The sequence below is a fragment of the Polypterus senegalus genome, chromosome 7 (assembly GCF_016835505.1).
Source record: "Polypterus senegalus isolate Bchr_013 chromosome 7, ASM1683550v1, whole genome shotgun sequence".
Taxonomy (NCBI): domain Eukaryota; kingdom Metazoa; phylum Chordata; class Cladistia; order Polypteriformes; family Polypteridae; genus Polypterus; species Polypterus senegalus.
This window is the reverse complement of record NC_053160.1, coordinates 147,091,437-147,104,399: the sequence shown is the minus strand read 5'-3', so window position 1 is coordinate 147,104,399 and position 12,963 is coordinate 147,091,437. Positions and strand designations below refer to the sequence as shown.

Genomic DNA, 12,963 nt, shown 5'->3' with positions numbered 1-12,963 from the left:
CTGTGGTGGGCTAGTGCCCTGCCTGGGGTTTGTTTCCTGCCTTGCACCCTGTGTTGGCTGAGATTGGCTCCAGCAGACCCCCCTGACCCTGCAGTTGGGATGTAGCAGGTTGGATAATGGATGGATGGATGGATGCTCTTGTACTAGATGCTCTTATTCTGATGACAATGATACTAGTATGCTCCTTATTTAAATAGTTCTTGTATATGTGAACTTAAAACAGCACTATAAGTCAAACTAAGTGCCTTTTATTCTATAATATTTGAGTGTTTTTTTCCTTTACCATCTATTATAAGTTATGTGTGCGCGTGTGATTTTAGAAACTACCAGAAGACTATGACACATAAGAACCTATGAATTATTCAGCGTTGCTTTTAGTTATATTGTTACCCAAAATAAAACTCTAGCATATTACAAAACACGGTGTCTATTTTAAACAAAACCATTAATTTATCTCTTATTCAAGTTAAGCCTGTAATTTGATGGGTTGACATTGTATTCTATTTTCACATTCAACATTGGCTATTCAGGCTTTTCAAGTCTTCCTGATTTGTAATAACTTCCAAAGCCAGATGCTAAAGCTTTGTTTATTTAATCAATAGTTTCTATAAGAGTACAGAACAGATGCCCTTTGGTCCTAATAATTTGTTACTAGCTGTTTAAAATATTTTTAGAATTTTACATTCTTATATCTCTAGACATGTTTATTCCTTAAAATATTTCCTGAAATTTATAGTACACTACTGACCTCTTCACTGGTGAATAATTCAGAGAAATATGTATGAAATACATTTATTAATACTATATCAATATATTTTACTACCTCTATAATGTTTTAAATGTGCTTAATCTACTATTTGACAATCCCTTTTATTATTACAAGTATGTTCTATTCTGTTTAATTTCAAAGTGGCAGAGATGTAAACAAACCCTAAGGATACAACAAGTAATTAGTGAAATTTTTTCAGGATTGGTACACAGAGAAAAATTAAGCAAAATAAAAAGTAGAAGCCAAAGCTTAGTGATTAGTTAAGTTTAAAATGCTTACAAAACCTTTCCCTTACAATTACTTTATTTATCACAAGTCCTTTTACTAATTTTAAGGTTTAGATTAATTGCAAGCAGGCACTGTGATGTCACCAGTCACATGATGCGTACATCTCATGGGTAGCAAATGTGCAATATCATAGTGACCAATCACACAAAATGGCAGAAATCAAGAAGTTTGGGAAAACAAAATGGTGACACCCAAAAAACTAAATGCTTGAAACAGCAACTAGTGTTTATCGTCAAAATTTGCTAAATAGTTTTTCCCAGAGAATTTACTGGGTTTCACAGTGTAGCTAGCCTTAGATGAACATTATTTATTTTTTTTTAATAAAGCTATGCAAGGCCAGTGTCACATCACAGAGAGGTAGCAGCCAAAGCTGGATGGAACAGCTCCCTGAATACTGTATATAACGCTGATCTTAGGTAGTATGGTTAGTATGCTACATCAACTGCTATTGCAGATAATATTCTTTTTCTAGTATGGATTTAATAAAAACTTTTTAATGGTATGCTAAAAATGAGTGGAAATCTTGTAAGTACATTTAAACATAAAACATACGTGTAGAAGGAAAACTGGAAATGTGTTGCTATATTTATGTCTTAAAGAAAATGTCTTTTTGTTTGGACTTGTATGTGACCTGGGTATAATAAGTGAGCCTACTTCTTTAAAAATGCTGTTCAGTTGATGCAAACAAGAATAGGATAATAAATACAGTAAATGCTGTTGTTGTTGAGTGAAGAATCCATGTGCTTTAGTGTTGTGCTTATTTGGTAGCAGCAGCAGTGAGCAAGCAAGAACGTCTTTTGGGGCCAAGCCTCAGTGAATTCATGCTTAATGCTCCTGTTGCCACTCTTTGTAAGAAATTTTACTTTACTGATATTTAATTCACTTTACCTCAGCAAGACATGGTGACACAGTGGTTAGCATGGACACCTTATACTTCACAGCACTATTTGGCCAAAATAATCAGTCCAGCATAGTTGCCAGATACTTCCCCAGCCATCAGACACACTTAAAAGACCACTGCACCATTACAATCTTACACAAATCTAGTTAAGTTTCTCCTTCTCCATAGACAACCCAAAAAGTAAAAACATTCAACTCATTAAGTGAGCCTCCTAATTGTGGAGCCTGTAAACATCATTGCTGTTTGTAATAACTTAAAATAAAATGCCATGTGTTAGAATTTATTGTGTGCCTATGGCAATGACAAAAAAATAATACAAGCTTGAACAAATAAAAACACAAAAATACATACTCAAAGTTCAATGATTACCCTGTTCAATTTAGCCTTTGGCAAAAACCTTTCAAATAATGTATTCATAAAAGTACTTGTTACATAGTACCTGTGATACATCCGATTAACGAATGGTACTATAATTGTAGCCCACTGTCTTATGAAATTTCCTAGGCAAAGCCTGATCACACAGCTTGTTTTACATATACTAGGTGGTGCAGGGAAATGGGAAATTTTGGTACTAGGTGTCGGTGACCCCAGGGTGTCGGCAGTTGTTTGGGACCAATGTGACCTTCTTGTCACATTCTTGTCATTAGATATAATGGAGAAGTGGAGTGGTGCACAATGAGAGTTCACTGTGAAAGCCTTTTATAAGAATAGTGATAGTGTGACTGCTGCACAAAGGGAATTTCTGCATCATTACCAGTTAGAACATCATGATCATGTTTCGTCTGCTCATGCGATTACAACATGGTTACATAATTTCGAAGAAACTTGTTCAGCCTTAAAAAAAAAGAAGTCCCCAGATGGAGCCACTTCACATACTGCCCGACAATCCATGGCAGCTGTTTGACGACTATCTGAAAGGCTCGTCATTTCACGCAACGGTGACAATCCATGGCCTCCGAGATCCTCAGATCTCACTGGTTGTGATTTTTTTCTGTGGGGACATCTTAAAAGTAAAGTGTGCCGCACACATCCTGCAATCATTGCTGAACTAAAAAGGAGGATTGAAGAGGAAATCGTTGGCATTCATGTTGACATGTTACATCGAGCAATGCAGAATTTCTACAACAGGCTGTCAGAATGTGTGTAAATATTGAATGAATATTGATTACCATCATTAACTGCATATCCTGTGCAATAGATTTCATCATTAAATGTATTTTTTAATGTGTTTATTCGTGCATGAACGTCAATTAAAAATTTCTCATTTCCTTGAGCCACCCTCTACAAGTATCCTTCATTTTATGTTAATGTTTTCACATGTACTCCCATTGTTTCACTACTGCTCTTACATTTAGAGGGTAATCCCAGTTTATTTTCACACTTTAATTAATTTTTTGTGGATCTGCAAAGCCAAATGTCTGTAGAACCTTTTAAATCATAATCAGTTGCTATCTGTTTAGCAATGCATTCTAAGAACTCATTTCATTGCTAAAGAATATCAAGCCAACGGATGCTCATCTTCCTAATGGTATTTACATTTACAATGGCATCTTACTGTATAACTGTGGTATAGCGGGTCTGCGGCTTCAAAAAAAAAAGGCCAGTTTTTAAATCCGTATAGCAGTGTCGTTCTCCGTGGGCGCGATTGCACAACCGCGGGGAGTTAATGAGGTAGTTGGAGCGAATAGCACCTGCATGTGTGGGTGCGGTCATTCTCGATTGCCTCATTGGCTTCCTGCGGTGTATGATTAAGGCACTGTGCCCACGGAGGGGTGCAGAGTTATGTGTGTATATATACAGGTCGACACCAGTGAGGGAGAGAAATGAAGGGATTGAGGAAAACAGAAAGCGTGAGGTTAAAGGATGGCAAACAGCAGGCATGAAGTTATGATCTGGCCACCTGGAAAGTGGAGACACCACGAGCTGGAGCCCCGTGAAGGAGCGTTAGGCTGATGCGCTCTGGGGGCTAGTTCGCCCCACTGATTGTTCGAGTGAGTGGGGTGAGCAGGGTAGGTGTCCGAGGAGTGACTACGGGTGTGCAAAGGATGAAGGGAGGAGAGCCGACCTCGACGGTCTGGCAGTGATGTCTGTAAGGAGGCCAAGACAGAGGTTGGCTGAAGGTGCTCTTTCCTGTTGGGGTTTCCGCCGGCTGATGGAGCAATGGGTGAGCCAGGGAGAAAGAGTGACAGAGGTGGGTCTGAGAATAATGAGAGAGAGAGAGAAAGAGACTGCTTTTTAACTTCTGCACATTTTAACCTCGGATTTTAAAAGATTTATTTATTGATGATTTTTATCCCCAATGGAAACTGGTTTTAAGGAATATTTATTGGAACTGATGCACTGCACTTTTTTCTTGGACACTGATATTATTGTTTTAATAAAAGCACTTATGCACTTGTTGGATATATCCCCTGGCTTCATGTGAGATTTGTCCTTATTTGTCAGCTCATCTCGGTGACATTACCAACAGTGTTGGGTTCAAGGGCTCCCATAAAGACAGATGGGCGCATGGAGCGAACCCGCATCGTCACAATAACTCATCAGCATTTGAGTTGGAGAATTCATAACTCTTCCCAATATTATTCACTTTTTCACATAATGACATTAACATGTGGCTTACCCACCTATCAAAGCAGCCTTTTATTTCAGTCCTCATTTATGTTTGTTTATGGCCATCTTGTCACCTTTAGCTATAGTCTATCTTTTTAAAATAAAATGTATCTAAATATATTGCATCCTGGGCAGTTTGGGGCAGCTGAGGAAGCCTGCAACTTATGCAAATTCAGAATGACCAAAGAAATTGACAGGTGCTGAAAAGGAAGCGTGATCTTGCAAATCAGCCCCAAGTGCAATAACAGCAGCCCCATGTATCTTAATATCTTGTGATTGGATCACTAAACAGCTTTTCTGTTTGGGACAAAATATAAACTGTAAACTCATAGTCAGTTAATAAAGAGCATTGGCAAATGCAAAGTATATAAAACCTGGCTTGTCTATGCATTCATTTCATGATTTTAATATTTCCACCTCTGAAATTCAGAAAGATTTTAAAATTTTAATCATTTTAGGTTTGCCTATCCACCAGTGTAAAATAATTTTAAAATTATTTTATATCATCAAGTTTATTTTTGTACATAACCTTGATTATTATGATCTAGTATATTGTATTGTCATTGTACTATACTGCGCCCTCTGGGGACCACCTTTAAGGCTCTGAGAAGGTAAGCGATACTACATTGGGAATGAGAGAGGGCGCTGGTGTTGTTTCTTCTCTCTCCACAGCAGTTCCAAGAAGACCTCACCTAGCCCTGCCCACAATCCCAGGAGAAGGCTCCGTCCCTTCCACCCAGGATGCCATAAAAATGGGTGATTCCCCTCAAAGAGACATTCATTTTTTACTTGGACCTCAACGGCAAAAGAGCTCCTGCTGAAGTGCCATACCCAAGGGCTTACTGAACTCATTATAATCTGAGTTCTTAGGGCACTGTCCCTTTTCTTTTTTGTTTTTGTTCATTTCTGATGGAACAGCGCTGCACAACTGGTACCCCAACATTTCTTTGGCATCCTTGGTCTGTTTCCAGCTGGTCACACATGCTAGTTTAAATGCTTTTTTGTATATTTAGTATTAAGTAAGGGATCAGCTATTATGAAGTTCATAATAGCCGATTCTTTAAAGTGCAAATTTTACATATTGAAGAGTGGCAGTTCTTATTTTGTTAAGGATAATAATGTCATGGCAATTAAAATATATGCAAGCCAAATAGAAAGTGCACTTTATGAAATACTTCCCTAACTATTTTTCACTTTTCTGTTTTATTTAGAAAACAGACAAGCAATATTTAAAAAAGGGTAATGAATCTTGTAATTATTTAGAAAGTCCAATAACAGAAACAACTGAATAGCACACTGAGTAAAGCAAAGCAGGCCACCTCTGTTTCATAAAATTATCTCTTAATATAGCTTTTTTCAGACAGAACACACACAAAATCTATTTAAAATACCATTTTAGTATTTTTTAGATCACTTTTTTTAAAATATAAGGACATATACAGTACATTCAGCAGACACTTTGCAGAAGAATCTTGAAGTTAGCTTTATAACTGAAAATGGAAGATATAATTTAATCCTTTAAGAACAGATTTTTTTTTTTTACTTTATTATACTGTGTCTTTATCAGAAACACCTGTTTATTTCAATAAATGTTTGTATCTTCATAACATTTTCTAATAATAATTACTTACCCTTCTAATACAACCAGAACTTAATATGGTGGAATAAAAATCCATCATACATGGTAACCCAACACACTACATCATATTCAGCTCACTGCTATTCAAGTAGCACAGTACAGTTACATTTCTAAAACATATTCATTATATTATATCTAGTTTCAAATTTAAAAAGCAAAATCAGAACTAAAAACTAGGGTGGTTATGATTTAAAATCATTGTAGTTTTAGACTAGAATATAGCAAACTTTAATAAGAAGACAACAACTCTCAAAGCACCTGAGAGGTTGAAGACCATTTGTTGCCAGCTATATAAAAAAAACACTTTCTGAAACCGCCCACCCCCACCTTTTTTTCCAGGCCCCCATCCCCTGTTGACAGATATAGCAGGTGTTCCACTACAAACAAGCGCTGGTTCAGCTGACACCCATTTAGAGTCGTCCAGCTTATCAGCGTTCAACACGTTTGCAGTTCTATCACTGCAAGCTGGAGGAGATCATAGTCTGATTCTCTCTTTTCTTCACTCTCTCCGAATTCCATTAATTACTCACCATGATCTGAAGCGAGCTTCTCTTAGATGGCAGGCTTGGTGACAGTCTGTGGTGGGGGGGATTTTTTTTAAAGCGCCTAGTGATACATAACAATGTGAAGAATCAGGATGTCCCAAATGCCAACTTTTTGCCTGCTTTATAGATTTGATGCCTAGTAATTAATGAAGTAAGGCAATTTGCTTTTGAAATTATATTAAATTAGATTAGATTATATATTTTTAACTTTGTATTCTGAAATCTTATTTGTGTATTGAATATTAACATATGACATTTAACTTGAAAGAGACATTGCCTTTTACAAGGATATCAGTAAACTACACATGCATCTTTTTACTTGTGGAAAAACTCCAAGTCTAAAGGCACATATCTTCTAAGCCAATCCAAAAATGATCTGTAGTCGTCAAACCTGTGGAACATGATTGGCCATGTGAAGAAAAACATCCTCTTCTGATCTCAAAAGTAAATAAAGTATGTTCACAAATTTTTTGACAGATATGACCATTTTAATAACTATTTCATGACATCATTGAACTGCAGAAAAATGCTAAAACACAGATAAAGGCGCAGAAATTTGAATGTGGGAGAGTGAAAGAAGGGCTCCATTCTTTAATTGTTCTTTAGTGATAATTTAGAAATTTCTATAATTGTTTTCAATTATACTGTGCTAAGTTTGTTTTAACATACCTGAACGAATTATTTTGCTGTCAGTTATGTATGCAATAAGTTACTAGAGGCTGACAGGGTAAGGGTTTGACCAAGTTGGCACAATCCAGGAGTCAGTCCCACATACAGCCTACAGAAGTCCAGCATATGCAGCATGGGAATACAGGGGGCGCTAAAGGATTAGTAAGCCCTGGTTGTGTGCCTGGGGGCACAAACAGAAGAGAGTACAAAGCCTGAAGAAAGACACGATGTTCCTCCAGGATGCTACAGGGCAGGTGATCAAACAATTACTAGGGTTTCCTTTCCCACTTTTAATCAAACAGAAGGCCTTAGAAGTAATTCTGGGGAAGCAACACTGGGAGGGGTTTAAAAACATTGCCATACCTATGAGACTACTTGAACAATTAGTCAGGAGGAAACAGAGGTAAACATTAAACTGACGGAAGGGACAGAGGCCAGGCTGTGGAGGTACTAAGAGAACCAAAGTGTGAGAGGGTGGGCTTCGTAGTGCTACTGTTGCTGGCACTTAACAGACAGGGCTTCAACACCTATTTAAAAAAGTGTGAATGAGGCAACACAGTTTTGTTCTTATTCTGTTTATTTTGCATTTTCAGTGTTTTTGATCTATAAAGACATCCACAAATGTGTATGCATTGTCTCACTGGTGTTATTTCGAGGTGTGAAGTATTGTTATAAGAGCCCCTCCTCCATTTCATATAAATAAAATATAGTGAATCTCTGTCTCATGTAATTCAGGAGCAGTACATTTCATAAATGTCGTACATGTCCGCACTCAACAGCCATCACACTTCCATTTATCCTCGCTATGCAATGGGTCAGTGGCTGCTCAGTGAAATTATACATTTTGTACTGTGACAAATCATGAAAAAACAATGCTACAATATGTTTTCCATCTTTATACTCCAATCTTGAAGACGCCATTTACAGACAGTCTTAAAGGTCCTTATTTATCATGTTAATGGCAAAGGCTTGCAAAAAATATTTAGTATTTAGCGTGGTATTGTGCAAATCCACTGAAAAATAAGTTCTACACTAAACATTAAGGACAGGACTGCTTGCAAGAATCCCATTAATAGCCAATAGTGACATCAATAGCAGTGACCATTAAAGCTGACATTTTATCACGGAAGGATTTTGGGATGACCCTACCATAGGGCACAGATTTGTTTATTCCTATGCTCAGATACTAGACCCCACACATATTGTTCTCCATTTCAATTCTTGTCCTCCTATCAATGTGCTAGCCTGTCTGAGAAAAAGAAACAGCCCACAGCCACAGCACCTTAATACTAATATATTAATATAATAATAAACCTTGTTAGTGAGATGTTATCTGCTTTCTGGTCATTCTCTGTAACTGGTATGAAACCAAATGAAAAACATTTCACACCTACAAAGATTTAATCCAGCAGAACACATTAATTATTATTCGCCTAATGTATGCAAAATAATGGTAAGCCTCCTTAGGGAGAATTATGTGTTACAAAGATTAAAGAAATTAAAAATAAATCATTTTCCCAGGATGGATACCATTTATGCTGGTACCCCCAAAGAAGTCAGTGAGTGTACTGTATAAAAAGTATGGTGCACTTCCTTAATGTCTATTTTTAAAAGGTCACTAGAAAATAGGAACATTCAGGAAGATAGTAACATTTTGCTATTGAATAAAACAGGAGGTTATGACAACTTACGCTGGTCAGTGTTGCTGTCTGACTGCCTCAGAGTCCTAGTTTAAATCCCAACCCAGTCACTGTCCGTGTGAAATATGGGTGCTATGCCCAAGTCTGTTTGTGGTTTTCTCAGAGGTACCTCAGTTTTGCACCCACATGTGTTTTAGGCTAACAGGTAGTTCTAAAACTGGCTTAGTATGAGTGATTGTATATGTGTCCTCCGGGTGAGTTACCAATTTATTTGAAATACTGCAAGGACAGGCATTGCTCCATGCAAACGTGCCCTAGATAAACTGGTTTGAAAGTGGGAAGATGGCAGGATTATGCTGTCTTGTAATACTCTGACAGACATCTTAATATGCATTACTTGCTAAATATTGGAAATACATAGACGAGACATGTATCTAATTAATATAGGAAGGAAGAATAAGCACATATTAAGACCACAGAGAGACTGTTTCCATAATAACCTTGAATTTTATGAGGCAGCAACATAAATATTGGCAGCAGATGAGCATATATCATAAAACACGAACACTGAAAACTCTTTGCCTCAGCATAGGAAAACTGAGAAAAGAAATCCATCTGTTTATATTTTTAAATCCAGTAAACTGTCAAAGGAAGAACCTATCACTCAACCACACCATACCCAGGCTGGCTCAAAAATGAACTTTAAAGAATGTTTAAATCTTTTGATGGTTAAGTAAATAAGTCAGTAATATTGATTGAGAGAATTCACACCATAATAACGAAAAGCAATTCTTAAGATTTTTTTGAACAACCAAATGTATTTACCTCCTTTTGATCTTTCCCTTCACCAGTTCAAATAATGGTCAATGTAATTTCACAATTAAATAAAACTTCATAATTTTTGTTCCTTGGCTTTATTTAAATTATTATTGATTTCAGTTTTCCCATCGATGACTTCCCCACATATTATCAAGGAGTCTGGGTGTTCTCAAAGGTAAGGTAAATCAAGACTATGTTTATTTGCGTACATTCTTACTTACCAGCTCCTTTCAATTTCAGGTTTCAAAGGATTGTCACAAGACACAGGGAGAATGAATATATATTGTCATTTTTACAGCACAGGTTTTTTTTTTAGCCCACAGGCTTCACATACTCCTGTTGAGATCTATTTTGACACTCTGTCAGTCATAGGAGCCAATAAATTTCAGAGCTGTATGTAGAACTTATTTCTGGTCGCTCACGGTATTAATATTAATTTATACAACACTGACGGCAAAATGTTCTTTCTGCATTCACAGATATTTTTGAGATCAAGCATTTATCTATTTGAATATGAAAAAGAAGGGCACAAAACAAAAGCATTGCCCAGAATACTGCATACAAAATAATTTCTAATATATTTGTCAATTTCACGGCACACTCCAAACAGCACATTCATTCACATGTAGTGCCTGTCTTTTACAGTATAATGCTTTCTGCTGTCTCACTTACATGGAGAGCACAGACATAAATATTCACATGTTGTTTCATATAAATCTCGTATCATCAAAATCTCAGTCTGGCAGTGCTGTTTCAAGGTTATACTAGCTATTAGGTTAATACTACACACTGCTGAGGATCGAAGCACTACAATATCTAATTAAATTAGACCGATTTATTAATATTTTGCTAGGAACTCATTATGACTTTCTAACTGACCATAAAAAATGTAAGCAGTAATGTACGATTCATATTCCGAAAGTGCTAATATTTGAGACTGATGCACTCAAGACACAATGGGCTACTATTTTGCTTCAGAAATATGCATCTTTTACAAACAGCTTTCAGAAAAAATGCAATGATTACATGGTAAGGTGTATTCTACGTCTACCTTATCCACCACAAAATTTACTTCACAGCACATTTAGACTGATGGGCAACTTCTGGATAACAGCAGGTGAGAAACTGAATAGAAATGTACAACACCGATGTCCCCTGCTCAGTCACTATGGTATCCCAATAAAGCACGAGAGAAACTAAATTTACAGATTATACAGTACATCTCACAGAATGGGACATTTAGTGCTCTATTCATCTCTGTCACAGCACCTGAAAAAGGCGGCATGCAATTAAAACTCAACTGTTTCCACCACTGGAGGCAATGTTAAGTGGAAGTTAGCAGCTCATTAACAAGAATGCTACAAGAGTCACACACTCTGATTATACATTCAATCATGTCTGACACTTTCACTAAAACTAGGGATCTGAATTATATAGGATTAATTCTTAAAAAAAAAAAAGTCAGTGGATTTTACAGATAGAAAAGTAGCGTCTTTGTAGATTGCCTTTTGAATTTGTCTTCATATCTAATGTTAATGTAAGTGATTAGGGGACCTTTGTAGGATTTTTTTTAATGAGGAGGATAGTAGAGGTAAAGTCCCCCAAAAGTCCTGTTTCTCGGTTCTGCCTTATGTCCCATTCACATTATGTTTTTGTTTGTTTAAAAACGCAGGCATTACTTTCCATTTTCACCTTTCACCCACACTATCCTGGCATTTTCAAACCCTGAAAACACTCTTCAGAGCTGTAAACATCTGAAAATGCCACCTCGGAGTTGTAATGTGGATGGGTGAAACCACGGTTTTTTGAAGACACTGACTTTAATTCCTTTAAGAGTTGTTCATAATTATTACGTGGCCCATCTCTTATTGGTTCCTGCTCATTATAATGTCTCACTAGTCACCCTTCACAGAAGCAAACAATATTGAAACAAAGCGGACAGAGGAGTTACTTTACATGGCACTTGTTGTGTTGCTTACCTATATGCATCTAACTTGCATTTTGTACAGTTTAAAAGACATGCGACATGCCAGCTGCTACCGTTTTGTAAAAAATCCATTGACTGGCAGCATTACCACCTGTTGTGCACATGTCCAGTGTAGGCAAATGTCTACATCATATGCCTTTTGGGCTATATTAGTGCGGGCTGAGGATGTGAAAATACTAGTAAGAATGGAGATGTTTTTAAACGAAAACACAGTAGTATGGATGCAGCCTTAGACTGAAGCGATAAGTTAGTGAGAGTCCACAAGATAAATAGTGGAAGGGGATTTAGGGCATTCTCTCTTCTGCAGAGGGAAGGACAGCAGAAAGCTGACTTAAATACCCTTAAAGTACACTATATCCACTAATTACCCATACAACTCCCATCTTTCCGCCATTCTAGGTCCTGACAATACAGCTGATCACTTAGTTGGAAGGGCGCAGCTTTAGTGTGGTTGGTGAATGTAATGTCTAGACTCTCTTTTTACAATATTATTTAAATAAATACTCCTATGGAAAAAAGATGATCCGCTGTGGCAACCTCTAACAGTAGCAACCAGAAGGAGAAGAACAAAAATTTAAGATAACACACACACGCACACAAATTGCTTAAAATCCTAATGTTGACCATGAAGGAAAAGTGTTAGAACACACAGTGCATTGCAGCATGTGTAGGGGGCTGCAGAGCCACAGAATGGTCAATGTTGACCCGGTCACCTGCCAGTTACATGGGGTTCACCATTGGCCAGACACACATTTAAATCAGACTCAGTGCAACTAAAATTCAAGGCTTATACTAAAAGTGCCAGAGAACTAGCTGAAATGCACCCATCCAGTGAAAACACCATTAACAGACATTTGGGCATGAACCCAGCATATGCATGTCTGAAAAAAGAACATGCACATAATAAAAAAGACTTTATGACCAACACCCTCCAAACCCCACCTCATCAATTCCAAACCCCACCCATCCACCTCCCTTCCCCTCCTTATTTGCTATATATTGCCTTGGATTCCTGTATGTCTAACCATAACCATTTTCCTCTGATGATGGTTCCCAATAGGAGTCAAAACATTAGGAATAAAAAACAATTTTAAAG

General features: G+C 37.2%; 1 protein-coding gene across 3 annotated transcripts in view; it reads right to left on the bottom strand.

Moving 5' to 3' along the window:
• Positions 1-12,963, bottom strand: part of LOC120532912 (lysine-specific demethylase 4C-like) — a 917,975-nt gene that overhangs the window by 719,485 nt on the left and 185,527 nt on the right. The gene's annotated exons all lie outside the window — the stretch shown is intronic.